The 17,117-nt window shown below is 39.3% G+C and overlaps 1 protein-coding gene across 1 annotated transcript in view; it reads right to left on the bottom strand.

Moving 5' to 3' along the window:
- The window catches only part of LOC140244664 (beta-arrestin-2-like), a 185,028-nt gene that overhangs the window by 120,880 nt on the left and 47,031 nt on the right, over positions 1-17,117 (bottom strand). The window lies entirely within an intron of this gene.

Below are 17,117 nucleotides of genomic sequence, written 5' to 3'. Positions count from 1 at the left end.
TGTGAAATAAAATATTCCTATAAGATAATCTAAGCATCTTCACATTTGAGATGTAAACATTTCTAATCAAAACATTCACATAAAACTGATGATAGTGAAGACAGAGAAATTCTTCAACTGGTAGCAAGTTCTTTTAACACTCAGGAGAGTTCTGGAAAGTTCTGGAAAAGCACTCAGTGTCCAAACTCTTTGAAATAGGAAGGGTGAGGTGAATAAGAAATTATTGCAGAATGGTCAATCATCCTAAAAATAATCTACTTTGATCTTTGGTCTCTTGGGCATTCCTGTCAAATTATACAATTAAAATTAAAACATTCAAGTCAAGAATGACTTCCAGTATCAAAATATTGATTGGGATGACCATGCTGAACAGTGCCAATGCCGAGGAAAGGTGAAAAACTTGCAGTTTCAGTGTAACTCTTAAAAAGACTGGAAACACATATCTTGCTATCCATTCTGGACACAGGATTAAAGAATGGACCAACAGAATACAAGCTCATGGACTTTTTTTTTGAAGTTTTATACTCTAAAATGAAACATTTTACAAAAAATACTAAGACAAACATGCGAGAATATAACTGATACCAAACTGACAAATAAAGAGTTAATCTAAAAAGGTGAGAGCATGCTTACCTCACATGTTCCACTCTCATGGTGCCAGATTAGAATAATAGCACACCCTCAAGCTGTAGCTGACTCACAGACTTTAGAATTTCAAAAGTGACTGTACATGTGAACCAGAAATCACTATGTCAGTGTATTTTCTGTGCTGGGCACAGTTTGGGATGGTCCCCTCTGGATCCACACCTCACGTTTGAGATGTATTGATTGAACACGCTATAAAAAGACCGAACCAATACAGCACCTTGAAAATGATGTGATCTGCACACGAGTTCCTCTCTACAAGGCTGTATATGGCTTCTCAAAAATTTCCAATTCGAAAACGCTCTCACTTCGTATGCATTTTCAAAGCTCTGCGGATAGCGTGAATGGCTCAGTGGTTTATGTTATTTTTCCCCCGTTATCAGTATGGCACACAAATGTTCACAGGCCACTATCGTTTGTGGAAATTGTCGCACTGAAGAAGAAATAAATGCAGACATTCACAATGGGTTGTAAAGGAAATTCTCACAGCTGTTACGACAACATCACAGTTGCGCCATTTCCATGGTTATTGACCGCAAACGACATTTCACGAGGGATGAAACGCAGTGGTACCAACATGTGAGACAAAAACTTGTGAAAAAAAAATGAAATGTAGGGAGAGCAAACAATACCTACTATCAAAAAGCAGAAACAAGAAAATCAGATGAATGATGTTTTAGATGCGCACCAAAACTGCACAAAAAAAAAAAAAATGGTAAGAAAAATGATATTCAGGTTCAGATTTTTCCTGACACTGATCGATCTTCTTGGGATGGTCACCACTGAAGTAAATCCCCTGTGGAAGATTGTCCATCCAGTCAGGTGTTCAGCTGATGAGAAAATTTCAGGTGGAGCCTTATTAAGCCAATCTCCTACTGTCTTCAATTTTGTCTTCTCCCGAAGAATGGGGAAGGGGGGAGGGTAAAGGAAGGGCGACACTTGATGCTTCTTCAAATCCTCCGGAAAAATGCGGTGAGATGGAATCTGTCTATGATTCCAAGTGAAATATGGCACAGATCAGGTGACACAGATGATGACAGAGAGACAGGATGTTGGCGGGAAAAGCATCGAAGAAAGAAGATGGCGTTGCCAATGAGGACGTCTAGACGATGATAGCGATGACGATGGGATGATGTTAATACGAGAACATTAGACTCTGCAGCTGAGCGAGATAAAGTGATTAGATTGTCTCTGTTTGCGGTTTGTGATTGTTGCGGTGTGTCGGAACCGGCAACAAGTCACCATTAAATCACAGCGTGGAACAGCAACTTGATTACAAAACCACTTAAGTCCATCACTGATGTCAATTTGTTAACTGCTCGAGAATACTTGTTATTGTTCTATCCTACTTGCAGCAGCTGTTTTGTTTTGGCATTTTTTTTTTCTTCCTAACCTTATGTCTCGGATTGCTCGTAGCTGCTTTGGCGATCCAGTGGTTGAATTACAATGCAACCGCGGGGGAAAGAGCTGAGCTGGGGAAGGTTTGAAGAATATCTGCCGTCTTGGCATGAGGCACCAGGGCAACGTTCAGGGTGGAATGGGCACCTCTTTAGTGCGTGTGAGCACTCTAAATCGACTCCAGGCTGTGTGTGTGGAGAAATGTACGAGGTTGCCTTTACACAAGTGTTTGTTTGGGGTTGGTGTGTGAGTGTCAACGTGTGGCATGAGTGTGTCGTGCATGTGCGTGCTGTTGCATTCTACACGTGTGTGTAGTGCATATGTGTGTTTTTGTTGTGTGTGGTGTGCATGTACATACATGCTATCTGCACTTAAACTTTATTTGCTGGAAAAAAGCTTTACAGAATACTCCCTGTGCAGCTTTCCAAACCTCTGATATTGATCTCTTACAAACTCTCGGTTTACTTTGTCTTCTTTCTCAAGATCCCAATACGGCAGGACTTTTTTCTTCAACTCTTTTTTTTCTTCTCATATTCTCAACTGTCAGTGATACATCTTTTGCCCAATCGTTTCTTCCCATCTCTAATCCTCTTACTCTTTTAGCTGACAGGATCATATTCCTATTGTACGTTTTTCTCTAATGGTTACAGCCATGCTATCTGCAGATCTATTCTTCATGAAAGCTATTCCTTTATCATATTCTTACATTGTAAACTATTCTGTAACTGACCTTTTTATGTTATTTCACGAGGTAGAGTTAAAAAAACAAATCATTTGAGCCCTTTGTTATTCATATCCATTTTTGTCTTTGTTGTACAGCGTAGAATGTCTAAAAACCTCTTAATTGTTTGGCATGACTAGTTCCTAAATTGGCAACACATTCCAGAAAAAAATGTAAGTTCCTGTTTCTGCCTCAAATTGGCAATGTTTTACATCTTATTATTATATATATATATATATATGCAGATCTGATAAATTAAACCAGAATCATCCAACCAATCTCCATTATGAGATATGCAGAAAAATTCAGAGTTGCCAATTTGTTGACTTCAAGATGATAATCTCTGCAGCAAATTACGCCAAGACCTATCAGGTTGAATACGCCGCTACATAATTCATACCATATCAATCATAAAAGCCGATGCGCAGACTTCATGTTTCCTCTCCTGTCGAGATCACATCTGAGGAGATGCATCACATCTTTGGGGAGTACGATGCAACAACACTAGATAATCTTTCTTGCTTCACTGCACTTCCTGTCGAGGTTTTTTCGACAGTGTCAAATTTTCTTTTTCACCCTCTCCATCTCTACCTTTTCAATGGATTCTCCACTCCTCAAGCCTCAAGTTTTTGCCATATCTTTGTCTCTTCTCTTTTACACTCATCCACTTTTGCATCTGTCCATGTTGCCCAATGCAATTTTTTAAAATTTATTCTTCTGTGTCTTTCATGGATGTCTGATTTCCACTCTAAATGACTCATTTTTTCCATTCTATTTTCGCTCTGTATCTTTCTAGTTACTTACTTATCTATCTATCTATCTGTCTGTTTATCTCTATATATGTATATATGTAATATATATAATCCTCTCTACCTTTTTATCTATCTATCTATCTATCTATCTATCTGTCTGTCTGTCTGTGTATCTATGTATGTATCTATTTATGCATCTCTCTCTCTCTCTCTCTCTCTCTCTCTCTCTCTCTCTATATATATATATATATATATATATATATATATATAGATAGCCATACTGTCAAACATGATATATTCACGGCATGAAAATTTTGCGAATTGGAGCCGAAGGCCTTTCTCGCACCATGAAATTTTTGCAAATTGCCACTGGCATCCGATGCATATTGTGTAGACAAGAACTTTCGCGTGCAATTTAATTTCGCGAACGCTGGCGCTCGCAAGATTTGTAAAATTAAAATGCACTCAAACATTCCTCATTTTACAGTATATCCTCCCCTTTCTCTTTCTTCTATTTTTGTTCTATTTCAATCTATCTATCTATCCATCTATCTATCAATCTATCTATCTATTTAACTATCTATCTATTGACATACCTACCTATTTATCTCTTTCTATCTCTCTTATATTCATTCTATTTCACTCAGCTATCACTCTGGTATTCTATTCTACCCAGTTCAAACCCCTGCAGGTTTTGATTTCTCTGAATACATATCTACCTCTGTTTTTTTTTTTCCCCTCACATCTCTTTCTCTTCTGGAGCTATTTATCCCTGTCTGCCATTCTATAAAGCAAATTTTTCTTCATCTTTCTACCCTTTTGTGAAGCATATTTTTTTTTTTCTCTCTCTCTCTCTCTTCTTTGCCTGATAAACTCCCATCTCATCTCCTCTAGACGTCTCTCCTTCCGGCACCTCAAATCTCCGATCAGCACATCAACTGCCTCAATTGGAGAGGCAGATGTTTTGCAGAGGAGAATGTATGTGTTGGGGAGGTGGTGGTGCTGGTGGTTGGGGGGGGGGGGGGGGGAGAGGGGGGAAGGTTGGCTAAGAAGAACACATCAAACCTGGGGAGCCATGATGGGGAAAGGCACTGCAAAGCCAAAATGCAGAAAGCCAGGAGAAGAGAATGTCACAAGAGACTGTCATGTCATTTACTACAGGCGAGTGGAGAGACATAGTTTTGTGATTATGAGCTGTCTGCGAGGCGAAAACAGGGGGTGTTCCTTGCAACCGAGAGACGAGATGTATTTCGCTCTCACTGTGATGGATGTTTGTGCATTGGGATGATCATTATGTATGATGCGTTGACCACAGATTCATGGAACAGGGGACACTCGTGGACAGAGTGTGGAAACACACTCCTTGTCCCCTGATATTTCATCATCTTAACATAAAAGCATAGAGTGCTACATTTTGTTTTCTTACGTCAGAATGTGACAAGACTCTACTTCTCAGCTTATGGGAATGAAGATGCACATAGATGAAATGACGTTCTATACCTCATTATTTTAGTCCTGACATAGATGCTGTGGAGGAATACTGTAGTGGGCACATACATTTCTGTATGCATTGATTCAAAGAGGATGACCACTAAATACAGGGCTTATTGCCTTGAGATATATAAATGTATGCAGTGTATGTGTGTGCATATATTATCATGACGGCTGAAACGGGATGGAACATGTAACATGTTCCATCCATTGAGTTTGTGTTTGAAATGAGACAAAACCAAGCAATTTATAACTTTTTCTCAGTGGAATTTCATACCTTGATGTCAGAACATTCTGTATGTTCCAACATATAAGACCCCGTTTACAGTAGACCTCAATTGCGCGGCCGAGCCTCGCAATTTTGTCCGTTTACACTGCTGGGCTCGGCCGTACTTTTAATTCAAACCTTTCAATATTTTGTCGTAGTGGCGCTCTGCTTGTAAACAAACGCAATTTGGTATAGCCTGGTTTTCAGACCCTTTGCCAACTGGATTCCGTGGCGACGAAGTCGCCGTTCGGGCAAAGGCCTTTGCCGAAGGAAAAATCCTTTGCAGGACAAAACCACCTTAAACTATACTAGTTTTCGACGTTGAGGGGGTTAATATCATGAATAGCGAAATAGTACGGGCAGAGGGTCTGGAAGCCAGACTAAAACTGGCTGCGCATTTGGCCCAGTTTGCGTTTACACCAAGAAGAGGCCGGGCTCGGCCGCGGCTGAGACCACCTCCAGAGCGAGGCCAAATGCGAGGCCAACTCGCATTTGGCCTTTTGCGCATTTACACTGAAGCGGGGCTGGGCTCGGCCATGGCTCGGCCGCGGCTCGGCCACGGCCGAGCCTCGCACTGTAAACGGGGTCTCTGATTGTAAAACTTAGTTTCCATATGCCTGCAGGAACTGTTCCACAGGAGAGCAATTACTCACTGGTATGTGAATAGCTTATTCTCATACATAATAAGCTACAGTACATGTTCACGCATTTACATTATATATCTTTGTAAACATGTTACAGTTACAGATTACATTGAGTGTGTGTAATGTACAAAAATATCTCTCTGACTTCTACTACAATCACTGACATCAGGATTTGTCAGAATTATATAATGCAGAACTGTCTGTCATCTCCCTTTTACTTCAAAAACCTGCTGAGGTGTTGTGGCTGAGTGGATAAACAGTGGGGGATCCAGAGGGGGGCGCACCAGGCGTGTGCCCCCTCTTTATTTGTTGTTAAAACAAAAGAAATAAAAAGAAAAAACTGAGATGAAACCCGGAAGTAGAACCAGAAATATTGTTTGCACCCCCCCCCCCCCCTTTACGGAATTGTTGAATCCGCCAGTGATAAGAGCACACTTTTCTGAATCACATGAGTGTGGTTTGGGTTCGTGGGTTCAAGCCCCATGAAGCCTGACACATTTTCCCCTCTGCAGGGCACTTCTGTCCACAATGCTGCTCTCCACCCAGGAGTATAAATGGGTACCTTGTAGGATGAGAATGTTTATGTTGGTTGATCAGCATGTGCTGGCCTGTAAAATGGCTGGAATGCTCTCCAGGGAGTGGAGAGTGAGCACTGTCAGTGCTGGCGGGAAATAATGTATCCATAGACTGGGGTAATAACAGTATAGTATGTGCTTTGAGCACTCTAACAGAGTGAATCTGATGCAATATTCATTCATATTATTATTATTATCATAAAACAATACGATACAAACTGCAAATGTGACCCACTACAACAAAAGGATCCTAAAGTCACTAATGGCTGAACCGAGAAAATCGAGTTTGAAATCACCCAATTCAGTCAACACAATCAGATTTCTGTCTTTTGGCATAATTTTGTAGTCTTATGTATTGTCTATCATCTGCTGAAATTTTAAAGCTAAATGATCACAGGAAAGGCAAGAAATTTGCATTTTTCTATACCATAATTTTCAGACCTTCGACAGAACAGAAACGTGTCAGAAGATTTGGATTTAGCGCCGCAGCTAGACTCTGCCCCTAGCAGAGAGTGATCTTATTGGTCAGTGCATGGGATCCTGGTTAAATACTGATTGGTCATTGGTAGACTGCTGGCGCTAAGCTTGAATGGACATCGCAGAAATTGTTACGAGCATACCTTCTACTGTCAAGCGGTGAAAACTGTCTCGCTTCCCCTTGATCATGAAAGCATTGGAAGGAAAACTTTGAAGGCAATTTTCTCAAAACGCTGATTTCCTAAACCACTTGACATGCACTAATAAAATCACTGATATCTCCACAACTGAGTACTTTTATGACTCGTGCTTTGTATGAAATTGAAGATGAAGAGTAAGGGAATAACGTCGTGTCATTTTCAGCTTCTTCTTTGATCCAGTTTTAGAGTTTGCCCCATTATGCTTCCTGTCTCCTTCTGCAACTGATCTTACAATGATATTTTCAACTCCTTCAAGTATACCATGGTTCCCATTCAAGTTTACAGCTCGATAATTCAAAACACACTCTCTGACGAGTGTCTTACACAACAAGCTTGCATCTTTTTTTATTTGTCGCATTTTCTTTCCACTCCATGTGGTCCGTGTTTTTCTCCCTTGACATACAAACTCCAGTTTTAGATCTTTCTGCCTTCAAGTACCCCTAGAAGGTCACAAGAGGCCCTCCTAGCTGACATTTCGTCTGCTGGATGCATAACAGCCAGCAGGATGTGGGACGCACTTATCACCATGGCAACTGTCTCCTGAAGAGACAGAAGAACATCCACTTGTACCCCTGAACCCCCCATGTCCCATGAGGAAAAAAAAAAGAGAGACAGAGAGTGAGAGAATAATCAAATATGAAAAATATATCTGGAGTTTTCTCCATTTACTTGCCAGAATAATATATTTATGTATGAAATCAGAGCAATGGAAAAACAAATTATCGAATAAAAGGAGATAAAAGATCTGTTTTACTTTCAAGCCTTTTTCCAACAATACTTTCACAAAATTTGCAAAAGTAGCAAAGGAACATGTAGACAGCGTCTTAACTGGAAGTCTGTTCTGAAATGGAGATTCTGTATTCGCCAGCAAGAAGGCTGCACTACCGAATAAGCTGCATCCCAGCTTAACGGTGACAAAAAGAAAAAAAAAACAAAAAAACACATAAACACACACACACAAAAACACTACGTATAGTGATTTTATGAAGATCATACCTGCCATTACTTTTATGCAATTTAATAATAAATTTCATTTGTATTTCTGTGAGATTTTGCGTGTTTCCAAACAATTTCCAGTGTTTGTGTAATTCAAAGTTTTACAGGTACGAATCAAATGACGCAACCTCCAATTTTGAAGAATGATTGAGTGTGTGTGGAAAAATGCTGATGGATCAATCTTGAGAATAACACTCATATGAAAAAGAGCTTGTCTGCTTCCGTTTTCATTCACACATGCCATACAGCTTACTGACGTTTTACATGAGATATCCCTAGTGTGTGATGCATACAGGACAGACTATTGTATTGCAATATGGTTGTGCAAAATTCCTTGCTCATGGTGCGCTTTGTGTTTAAGATTTTGTTTAACCTTCCCAAAATAGGCAGAGAAGCAACAGCAATCAGAAGGTGATGACAAAAAAAAAAAAAATGTCAATTGATTGCAGAACATTGCATTGTCTGTATAAGGACTGATTATCCAACTGGATGATATTGAGTTGCTCATTTGGACATTGCATAGTCCCACACATGATTACATGTGTTTGTTAAACAGGCAATTCATTGCATTGGAAAGATCAGGATTTGCTTGTGCTGGCATAATATGACAGGCCGCACCACAAGTCTACCGCTACGAATCTGTAAATCTAACTTCAATTGCAAAGTATATATCACTGTCATTTTTACCAAGGTCTTCTTCAATCACTCTACAATGCCTGAATACATCTCCCCTCTCTTGTTTCTCTTTCGTGCTTTTATTCCTCCTTTCCTCGTTAACGTTGTCTCACAGCATTTTGTCATGCACCTGCCGTTGCCGGAGAGCTTTGCTCTTGGGGGCAAGGTAAACCGAGTGCTATTAATTCCATACCATCCACATTTTTCTTTTCTGCTATTCCCCAGTCGAGCCAGGTGCACGGACAAGCTTGTTTTCAGCTATTCAAGCAGAGATTAATGCTCAAACTAGGAGGCAAGTATGACCTTCTGAAGATTACCTGGGAGTGTGGGGGGGGGGGGGGGGAGGGGGCACCTGTGTCTGTGTCTGTGTGTGTGTCTGTGTGTGTGTGTGTGTGTGTGTGTGGTTGATCAACATGAAAATGTCACGGGTTATATATTGAAGTAAACCCAACCTGGTTCGGTGGGAATCTACAAAGGAAACTGATAGCAATCAAACATGAGAGGATCTGGGTTTTGTTGTTGTTGTTCGCTACAAATGAGCAATATAAGTGACATTAATATAAACTGATGCAACAATTTCCATGATATGTGGATTTCACTGCCGCAATAAAAACTTATTGCAGGTATGACAAAAGAAATGGCAGTAGATAAACTAGCAACATAGAGTGAAAGAAAAAAAAGCAAGGACACAACTGATTGACTGCTCTTTATCAAAATTCTGATCTAATAATGGACATTAGTCCAATGATATTAAACCCTGCTCTCTAAATTACTCTGCTTGTACTTTGGCAATTCAAATATACAGGTATACTGTGCAAGAGAAAAAGAGAAAAGCACACAGAAATGATAGCAAGAGAGAAAAACCATTTCATTGTTGCTGCTACATAATAATTATATATCCATGCCCACAATTCTAACAAACTTTCAGTCTGCAGCTTGCACAATTATGCATATCTTTTTCTTAGTCACGGATTCATTTTGTGACATCATCTCAATTTTTCTGCTAGAAAAGGATAAAGGTCATATTTCATGTCAATACACACAGCTGGATTGTTTATTGACAGAGGACCCATATCATGACTCACACATATACACAAACACACACACACATGCAAAAAATCCACTGGGATGCAACGTCCTCCATGCATATCATAGCCCACTGAAATCAAATCTTTTTTACATGATGTAGCACATAAATAATAATAATGATAATAATAATATTAATTTATAGACATAAACATAAACACACATTTATTCCAATAAAGGAATAATTACCTTAGTTTGATAAACACTCTTCAACTCATCCTCAAAGATGCTATTCAAATCAAAACCAGGATAATTGTGTGTGGTACTGACATCAATTCTGAAAAAAAAAAAAACTTTCATTTTGCTGAAAAATAAAAGGGTTGCAAATGTTCGAAGCAACAATAAAAACAAACACATAAACCTTATTAGGTTATTGTTTCAGAATGTGATCTGACTTTGTCAGGGGAACATAACGAGGTCAGTTACCATGCTAACCATTTTTGAAATGTTGACTATAAGGGTAAAATAATCAGAGGTCCCAAGGACCAATCACTGTCATGTGCTCTTTGGCTATCTTCACAAGATATGAACACACTCAACCTGTGACCTGAAAATTGTCAGGTATGATGTCACTGCTGGTAATGAGGAATATAGAAATGGAAGTGATCGGGTGACACATATTGTACATACAATGCTACTGTCAAGACAAATGACAAGTAGAAGAAGATTTACATCTATCACTGGGTGCATTTATCAGCTTACTTCTGGCGTAGCATTGAGGTTTCCATGCAACTTTCAGGTAGATTTTTACAGGAAACCATTAAAACCTGTTTGATTATGGGGTTAGAAACACCTTTCTGACATTTTGGCTTTTGAGCAAGTTCTACACAATGGTAGGTAGCTGACTGGTATTTACCCATAAAGGTACATGAAAAATGCCATTAATTTTCAACACATTTTACAAACTGAATAATGCACAGCTTTATGCTCATGATGTTAGTGGAGATGCAGCTCACGCTCGGGAATTCACAATGTCATGCAACATTCACTCGGCTGCGCCTCGTGCATGTTACACCATTGTTTTATACTTGTGCTGCATCTCCACTAATGCACTCTCACCTGTGCATTATTTATATGTCATTACATCATCAGGAATATTTTACTACAAAGACAATCTGTTTAAAATTGCCAATCCTCCTGCTCGATCTCCTCTCCTCTCTCCATCTCTTCATTCCCTCCCATCTGAACATGTTTCACCTTCTCCCTTTGTAGTATTATAATCTTACTTTGCCTGTTTTTCTCTATTTCATATTTGCAAAGCCGAGCTTTATAGATTAGGATTTAAACCAACAAAACTCAGGTCAGGGATATCCTCATAATGCCTTTTCAAATTTAATCTCCATCTTCACAACTGCTGAGAAATCCTATCAAAACTAGAAATGTCGCTTTGGCGACTGGTATGCCTCCGCCATAATGCATGATTTTCCCAATAGGTCTAGATAGTACATGTGGACACTGTGTGATTATATTTTCACAAAATTGGCAAAATATTGAAATGACAAGTTTGTCACAAATGTGTTGAATGTTCACCTTCCTTGACCTAGGTTTAATTGGATGAATAGGAGAGCATGTATCTAGGGATTTAAGGACTTTAACTTGACTTTGACCCATTCATACATTTAGGCATTGAGTAATTTTCAAGGTACAGGTGTGGAGAAAAAGTGCAATTTCTGAATTGAATAGTAAATTGTTACCATTTTTATCTGGCCCTTGACCCTAAAATTCATAAGATAATTACTTTCAGGTAGAACATGCATAATATGTACTCAAAGTTTCAAGGTAAGTTGAGCCACTTCCGAGATATGGAGGAAAAAGTTAGTTCAGCACTTTCACTTGATCTTTGACCTTTTGACCTTTGAGGCAAAAAAAGAAAAAAAAAACCTTCCAGAGAATTTCTATTAGGTTACACACACATACACCAAGTGTAAAAAAATAACCCTGCAGGCATTGCATAAATATGAGGGTAATAGTAAAATTTTGAAGTCTTGCACTTGACCTTTGACCCCATGAACCCTATATTCACTTCCAGTCAGTACATGTATATACTATGTTCCATGAAGATACCTTGAACAATTTTCCAAAGTACGCAGAAAAAAAAGTTTTTTACTTGACCTTTTGACCTTTGACCTTTGACCTCATGACCCAAACTTTCACCAGAGAATCTTAATTTGGTAATACATGTATACACTAAGTTTCAAGAAAATCTCTTCAGGCATTCAATAGATATGGTGGAAATAGTGAAATTTTATGTATTTGACCCTGACCTTTTGACCTTTGACCTTTGACCTCATGACCCAAACTTTCACCAGAGAATCTTAATTGGGTAATACATGTATACACTAAGTTTCAAGAAAATATCTTCAGGCATTCAATAGATATGGTGGAAATAGTGAAATTTTATGTATTTGACCTTGACCTTTTGACCTTTGACCTTGAGCATGTGCACCCAAAAGTTGATAGGCACAACTTCACCCCCTAATACACATACATGCCAAGTTTCATTAGGATACCTCAACAGGTTTCGATAGTTACCTTGTCCACAAAATTCATTACGGACGGACGGAAGGACGGACGGACGGAAGGACGGACGGACGGACGGACGGACGGACAACCCGAAAACATAATGCCTCTGGCACCACTTCGTGGCGGAGGCATAAAAAGTCATTGCAATGAGGCAAACACAATGGATTTTGAGCAATGCACAAAGTCTATGAAAATTCTACATCGAGTATCATGAGAAGGGGAAAAAACCCCACTCTTGCACTAATTTTCAACCAGGGAAAGACCAGGGCTAAAGGCATTTGACCAAGACTCACCCAAATATTTTCACCACTGGAACAAGAAAATGATGCATTAAAGTTATAGCATCATATTAGTGTGCTGACAAGCAGAAGAAATGATGCGCGACACTGTTTCCCCGGGGTACCATCATACCCCAGGTTATGACATATGTGCAGTACCATCTTGTGTTTGTAAGTCATACAGCTACACGCTACCATCAGTGCAACCAGATTTAAGCAGTCAATGATTCCAGTGCCAATTCAGCCATATCATTACATTTTTTACCATAATATTAATAATAATAATAATAATAATAATAATAATAATAATAATGATAATAATAATAATAATAATAATAATAATAATTATTATTATTATTATTATTATCGTCATCATTATTATTATTATCAAAAATAATACTGACAATGATAATAATAAAAATGATATAATGATGCCGATAATAATAATAACACTTTTTATAATCATTACAAAATATGTTACAGTATTCATCGCATAATCGGGACAGGTTGGGAGTAGCAAACACGGCCCCTTTAAGCGGGGTGCCCGATTTCGCGATGAGCACTCACCATACACTAACGGCATACGACATGTACATGTAGTGCACACACACACACACACACACACACACGCATACTGACGTACTGTACATGTCATGAATACACAACCACGCTACCCCTCGGCGCATTCTCGCAATGATGTAGAGTAATCGCAACCGGGTTCTTCTTCTGTCACCTCTCTTATGGATACTTATACACGGCGCTTTCGTGGCTTTGCATGTCCGTGTACTGGATGGACGGAGGTCAAAACACACCAGTCCGAAGCTTGCTTTGTAAGTTCGATGTAAACGACAACTGATAGGGAATCTTTGAAATATTGTTGTGGTATTTTGGTAGATTTTTTGTGTAAAATATCAACAAAATCAAAGATCGCTTGAAGAAAAATTGTCCCATTTATCAGAGGTCCCCGCCCGATTATCCAGTGAAAATAACATGCATTGGAAATGTTTCTGGGAAGCGTATGTCATTTAAGCGAGGTACCCGATTATCAGATGCCCGATTATGCGATGAATACTGTATTACTATTCTTAACAGCAATCTACAATGAGATTATTTTAATCCAAGAACTCATTCTATGATTTTTACATCTTCCTTGGACTGATAATATATAGTGTGGTGCAGCTGTCTGCATGTGACACTGAGATCATTGGTGTAGTGTGTGTGATGAGCACTAATGTTATGCAACTGTTGTACTGCTGAGCTCATTGTTGAAAAAATGAAATTCTTTCATAGAGAACTAAAAATTACTTTCACAGGGTGCTACATAAGCACTTCCCCGATTGCCTGGGGAAAGTGAAAATCGAATTCGGGAAAGTGAAAATCGAATTCGGGCAAGTGTTTTTGAATAGGGCAAGCAAAAAGTTTTGAAACCACTTTTTTCCCCCCTAATTCCCCAACAAACCCGCAAAGTCAACCATACAGAAGCCCAAAGGTAACGGCTGTTTAGTGAAGCAACAGACTTTATATTTCATTTCAGTAACTTTCCAACAATTAAGTGAAGAATCCCCAATGCAATGCAACGGCAACACTTGATTGGACAGAGTTTGTTACTCCATTGTGTTTAAGCATGCAAATCAGTGTGTGCTGTTTATTCAAATGATTGTGTTTTATTAACGCTTTGACTTTACACATGATTTTTTATATCTTTTCCTTTTATTTTGGACTTTCTTTTGGGCAAGTAAAATTGATATTCGGGCAGGTGTCTTCCAGCATATTTGAAAATCTGCTTGCCGGACCGGGCAAGTGGTAAAATAAAGCTATGCAGCACCCTACTTTCATCCTCTTTTTTTTTTTTTTTTTTTTTTTTTTTGGGGGGGGGGGGGTATAACGCACCATGCTGAAATGATATAATTCCCCAAAATGGTGGATTTCTATTTGCTAGCTAAGGGTACCAAAAACTGCATCAAATGAAGAGATTGGGAGAAGGATTTGGTTGACAGAAAGTTGTCAATTATGAAGTGATGCATTACAAATTTAACCTTGAAATCCCAACCCAAGTAAGACGACAGAATGATAAATTGCAATGTTTTGTTGTTGTTGTTGTTGTTGTTTAATTCAAAGGAATTATGGCAAATTCTAGATTGGCATGTTTTTGGTCATATTTGCCATTTTAAATCTTAGGACTTACTTTGTCCCCCACAAACACAACCATCATCAATTCTGGCCCAGCGGCCACACACCTGCAACACAAGGTCTGGAATTAACCTGGAAAAGTAAGAGGGGTCAGGGAGAGTGTCTGAATTGCAAAGGCTATACAGCTGCGACATTTTTCTGGACTGTTTTCGTAAGATCTGCAATCGATATCAAAGGCACTATCTCACGGCTCACTCCGCCGGAGACACAAAAATCAATCCCCCCTCTCAAGACTTGGGGATGAAGGTCCTAATGAAGTGATCTTTTTATAACAAACACAGGTTCCCATCAACTGGGTGAAAAGAAACGTGAAGCGCATTTTCCCATAGCGCTCAGAAAATATTTGGATACTGTGTTATGAAAGCACCGATAAAATAGGCAAAGTTATTTTTTCAATATATATAAACATGAAGAGACCATCTCCCTACATTCTTGTTTGTATAATTTGATTTTTATCTCATTGAAGGTCTTACTCTTTAAATACATACAAAGGTATGTGTGTGCATATGTGTGTGTGTATGTGTGTGTGAGTGATACGATGAGATGCGTACATAAACATAGACACGCATAGTATGTGAATGTATGTTAACACAAATTTATGCTTACATAAATATGTTCACATACATATTTGTATAAACATACATTTGTACAAAGACTTATACACAACTATCTAATCATCCTGTATGTATGGTGCACACTGTTCATGAATATGCTGTGTGCAGTCATCTATCACTCAAATGTACACGTATCCTCAAAAACATTTTCACACTGATTCAAGCGTGACGTTGCTATTTTTGCTTCAACATCAATATTCGAAGCTGCACTTGGCTAAAGAACAAAAGCTTCATTCCATAAATTTATACAATTTTGCTAACTGGTGCCTTTTCGAAGACTCAGGTTTGAAGATAACATTATCTAAGGACTTCTATCTAAACACTGGGGTTATGTGATTATTGTTCCTGTGTCATTCAACCTCGGTACATCAGGGAGTGATGGGGTGAAATTATTTAGGACTGTGCCATCTGCACGTTTTACAAACAAAGGGAGCAAGAGCCCTCTCGTATTGATTTCCTTCCGACGACGTCGTCGTTGGCACCCTTGCCTTCCGACCAAACTGAATTTACCGAGACAATCCCCCGGCTGGCACGGTTGACCCCTGCATCTCGGCGGCAAAGACGATTTTGGTCCTGACTGCTCCCGTCAAAATACTCGTGTCCTCTGAACCCCCACCACTTTTATTTCGGGGTGTTTACTCTGACCACAATGCTAATGTCAAGATATGCCGATGCTCGGGTGTGGGGGGGGGGGGGGGGAAGGTCGGAGGAATTGGGAGAGTGTTTTGTTGATGTCACTGTCGGGGAGCAGTGCCCCGGGGAGAGCTGACATGAGGTGGGCATGCATCGGCACGAAGGGACACACCAGCAAAACAACGCTGCCACAGATAGAGGGCGACACACTGTAGTGCCGAGGGACCCTGCGCATCACGAACTGCCGACGAACGATACCAAATTATTCATCACTCTCTCGTAGCATGCGGAAAACTGAGAAGTCAAGACCAAGGCATGCATCACCACGGCTGAGCGACGCTCTACACATCCACACTGTGCATGCAACTACGCCAGTCTGTTGACTGCTGACTTTTCACACACAAGTGAAATTCTGTTGAACATCTATTTGGGTCCTTGATTGGGCCATTGGCAAGACACATACATATGGCAAAATGTCCAAGACAATGACATAACAGGCTCTCCACTTCATAGACAGGGCAATCTGATGTTATGTCTGAAGATCTCCTGATGCTACAGATGATGTTGCAATCTCAGATTTTTTTTTTTTTAATGTAGTTATGCAAATATTCTGTACCATGACAAAAGCATTCCAGTTTTATTCATTTATTTATTAATTTTTGGTTTTTGTCAGTCAACTGCATAACCAATTCAGAATAAAGAACTGTTCTACAAAGTAATAGTCTCTATTTAAAGGCTCCCTGTATTTTCTTTATAAATTATCTCTCGAGATTTTCCTACATTATTGATATATGCATAGAACAAGTTTTTCTAATCACACTCATTTAGGAGTCATTCAAATTTTTGAAAATATGCATTCTGACCTAACAATCACTCCTGTTCTGGAATGATTGCAACTTCAGTTCACGGAACCTTCAAGTAAAGAGGGAAGTGATTACTAAACAGGTTAAA

This window comes from Diadema setosum, chromosome 21 (genome assembly GCF_964275005.1).
Source record: "Diadema setosum chromosome 21, eeDiaSeto1, whole genome shotgun sequence".
NCBI classification, from domain to species: Eukaryota; Metazoa; Echinodermata; class Echinoidea; order Diadematoida; family Diadematidae; genus Diadema; species Diadema setosum.
The sequence above is the reverse complement of the archived record's forward strand: the minus strand, read 5'-3'. Positions and strand labels throughout refer to the sequence as shown.